The sequence below is a fragment of the Tupaia chinensis genome, unplaced genomic scaffold (assembly GCF_000334495.1).
Source record: "Tupaia chinensis unplaced genomic scaffold, TupChi_1.0 Scaffold139897_1, whole genome shotgun sequence".
Lineage (NCBI taxonomy): Eukaryota > Metazoa > Chordata > Mammalia > Scandentia > Tupaiidae > Tupaia > Tupaia belangeri.
The window spans coordinates 277871-282381 of NW_006199776.1; positions in this window are offsets into that span (position 1 = coordinate 277871).

A 4511-nucleotide genomic window follows, 5' to 3' on the forward strand; every position below is an offset into this window, starting at 1 on the left:
AAATTCCCCCAAAAAAAAAAAAAAAAGAATTGGTAGAACTAGAAAGCATTGTGCAGTTTCAACAGTGTTGTTTTGTTTTGGTTTGGCTTGGTTTTTGATTTTAGACGTTTTTCCTATAGGGTGCATGCGCTCACCAGAAAGACAGAGAGACAGAAAGTGAGAAATCACCCCCCAGGGAGGATGGCCATGCCACAATCCCTTCTCCTCCATTCTCCTCTCAGGATCTTGGGCACGCACGCACACACGCCCAGTATGAGTCTAAGACACCGGTTCCAGGACTCAAACCGCAGTCGACTACCTGGGAGTCTAGCAACATAGCCATTACGCCAACTGCTGGTTCCTCAATAGTGTTATTTTAATAGTTTTTTTTATTATTATTATTCTAAATGAAGTGACATAAACTGATTTACCTCCCATTTGCCTGCAAAAAAAAAAAAAAAATCGCCTTTCCAGACACGATGTGCTAACAAGCAATAACTCTTCTCCACTCTCAGTACAAGTCAAATGCTTGACGAAACACAAAAATAAATAAAATACAAGGAATGAGAATTTTCTACTCTATTCCTTTAAAAAAAAAAACTTTATTGCAGAATGACAAAAGATAGTACTTAAATTGCTTCTTTTGACTTAATAACCAAGTGTCCAGTGGTAGATCTTATGTCCCTGTCAATTTCAGCTCCTTAGCATAAGCACATTCTGTGGGAGTGGTTTCTGACAGCTCTTGTTTGGCTTACACACAAATTGTCTTTGCCAACTCACTATGGCACAGATAGATATTTTGGGGCTGGCAGGTGGTATGGTGGCTAAGAATGCTGGACTCTCACATGGCTGACAGCGGTTCAAGTCCCAGACCTGGCGGCTTGCTTTCTCACTTCCCTCTCTCTCTCACCCTGTCCCTCTCTAGTCAAATTAAAATAAATAAATAATAAAGTTAAATAAAAAATAATTCTTAAAAAATATCTGTATAGATATAGGTGTATTTTTTTTAGAATTAAGCAAAAGATACAAGAGGTACATGTTCAGAACCTTCTTTTGGTGACTAGCAAACAAGGGTCAACTGTTCACAGTTCACTCAATTCCATTTTGCTTTCAATCTCTTTTTTTTTAAATTGAAAGGGAATGAAGAAATTAGATTATACAGTTGTTTATAAATCAAAGAACTGAACTTTCTCAGAAGGGTCAGCTGTTCAGTAGTCAAGCTGAAAAAAACTATGCTTGCAAGAAAAACTTGCAAATTTATGAACTCAACTTTATAATTAGAAACTATGGTACTCTTACATAAAATTCGTGTTTATCTATAAGAAATTCTGCTGAATGGGGAGCTATCTAATTGGTGAAGCATGACAGTTGCAGAAATTATATCAGGGGAAAAAATTAAATTTCTCCCTTCTGTTAAATCCAAATAACTCTCATAATGTTTTAAAGAAAATTCACACTGGTCTGCTTGTCAAAACTAAAAATGTTGTATGAAGATACTATTAATTTATTAATGTATCATTATTTAATTTGCCATGATAATAATAATGATAAATTATTATCATCTAATTTGATAATTAAATCGTTAATTAATTTTATTAATTTTTTTTTCTGTACACTCTCCAGAGAGACACAGAGAGCAGAAGATGGAGAAAGCACACACACCTGGCTTCTCAAACCATCAGTTCAGGCCTTGAACCATGGGGTTGGTCATGTTGGACCTGGCTCTTTTAACCATGAAGCCATGAATCTGGCCCAAAAGTACTACTAATTTTAAGATAAGAAACAGAAGAACCAAGTTGGAGGTGACATAGATAGAAGTGAAAAGACACAGGCTGTAGCTACAAAATCATTGATAAGGAACTAATTAATAATGATTACATTATAGTCATTAAATATTGATGTCAACTAGATAAGTTAACTAACTAACCAGTTCTTGGATCAAATAAGTCACTGCTTAAATCTTTCCCCCCAAAAAAGTCATTTTTATAGAGAACCAAAGCTAAAAGAATCGTACCTAAGGATTTTCTTCACTAACTCAAAAAATTAACATTATTAACAGTTGTTAAGGTACTTTCCTAAAAATTATATCATTTTAATTTTTACATCATCTTTTTTTTAATTTGACCAGAGAAAGAGAGAGAGAGGGAAAGGGGAAAAGCAAGCTGCCAGGTCCAGGACTTGAGCCACAGTCAGCCACATGGGAGTCCAGCACCCTAATGACCATGGCACCTGCCAGCCCTACAGTGGATAAGATATTTTTAACACCACATTACCTACAGTTAGAGTCAATAGTTCTTGCAATAGACTAAATGTATGTTGAAAATGAATCCCCAATATGATGGTCTTCAGAGGTGGGAACTTCGAAGGTGATTAGGTTATGAGGTTAGGTTAGGTTAGGTTACTCATCAGTGAAGTTACTGGCTTATAAGAAAGCCCGGGATCATTCTTACCCTTCAGCTGTGGGAGGACACAGAGACAAGATGACTGTCTATAAACCAAGAAAGAGACTCACCTGACCCTGCCTCTGCTGGTGCTTATCTAGGACGTCCCAGCCACCAGAACTGTGGAAAATAAATTTCTGTTGTTTATAAAACTAATTATTTAGTGCACAGCTCTAAATTATGAGGGAGGAAATCTTTCTATTTTGGGGTATCAAATAACATTTTCCAACATCTTTTGGATCAGCTTTCATGTCCCTGTACAAAATCTTTCTATTTTTGGGTATCAAATAACATTTTCCAACATCCTTTGGATCAGCTTACATGTCCCTGTACCGGTCTGTATTGTTTGAGGGGATTTCAAGAAGGTTGCATTAAAGTATGAGTTTATTTTGACACAAAGAATTATAAAATCCATGCATAAATTTTTTCATAATACGCCTTTTCCTGAACTTTTTGAAGACCTCATGTATATATTAAATTCTGTACTTCATGAAACGCAATCATACTCATTATTCTCATTCAGTATCTATTCATGTCACTATTAATTCTTTCATCCAAATCTTTGTTTCATGAAAACGAAAGAACCAGCAGCACCTGACCCATATATCCAGTTTTCACTAAGGTACAGCTCAGAGTATGTGTTCACTTCAACACCTAAGAGTTTTATGAGACTTACTCATATTCTCTGTTCATTCCAAAAAGGATTTAGATGGTTATGAAAGTTTACTATGGGGGCCAGGTCATGGCACAATGGTAGTACAACTGGACCCACATGAGAAAGGTTTTGGGTTCACATCTTCTAATGAGAAATCTAGTTTAAAAGTTTACTATCACTTGATATTTCTTCAACTGCAACTGAGACTAAAATGTTTATTAGTATGTATTATTGCTGTACATTAATTGCATCTGTGTAACACATAATACACATAACTCTAATGCTTTTGAGGAGATTAACTGAAATCAGAAAAGAAGCAGCAATATGCCCTAGAAGGTAAATGTAGACTGAAACATAAAGAAAATATCCATGAATATGCTGGTGAGGACAGTGACTCAAGTACAGTGCCTAATTTCACATCTTTTTCCTATTTTCTCCATTTATGCAAAGAATTTTAGTGAGAGGATTTTCAGATCAGGCTCTTCCAAGTCTCTAGTAATCACTTTTCTACTCTCCAGTTCTATGAGGTCATTTTATTTAGTTTCCACATATAGCTCCAGATTTATACTTTAAATTTTAAATTTTTCTCTTTTTTTTTCTTTTTTTTCTTTTCTTTTTTTTTTGGAGAGGTTTTTGCTATAGGGCATGTGCACTCGCCAGAAAGACAGAGAGAGACAGAGAAACAGAAAGCAAGAAATCACACCCCAGGAGAGATGGCCATGCCGCAGTCCCTTCTCCTCCATTCTCTTCTCAGGATCTTAGGCATGCACACACACACACCTGGTATGAGTTCAAGCCGCTGGGTCCGGGACGCGAACCGCAGTCGACTACATGGGAGACCAGTGACATAACCATGACTCTAACTGCTGGTTCCTATACCTTAAATTTTTAAAACATATTCACAAGGCCCTTAATTTAATTCAGCAAGTTCACTGAGTACTCACCATATAGTTTTGCTGTTGCTGCTGCTGTTGCTGTTTTGTTTTGTTTTAGACATTTTGCACTTGCCAGAGAGATGGAAAGACATAAAAAAAGAAATCACCCCTCAAGACGTATGGCCATGCTGCATCTCTGCTTCTCTGTTCTCCTGTTGGGATTTGAGGCATGTTGGCCCACGTTCCCATCATGTATTTCAAGCCCTCAGGTCTAGGAATGGAACCATAGAGTCAGTCATATACGATCTGGAGCCTTACCTACCACACCACTTGCTGGCTCTCATTCTGTATTGCTTTTAGAGTGTATAATTTCCACAGATTTCGCATTTAATGTAGACAAGACTCTATAAAATTAACTTAGACTAAGGTTTATTCAGTGAAGATAATAATGTGTAATGGCAGACATAAATTCAGGACAAAAGGACAATTCCTTTATCATCAGAAAAGGATAAATATATAAATTAATACTAATCAAGATTTGCTGTACAGGGACAGGGAAAC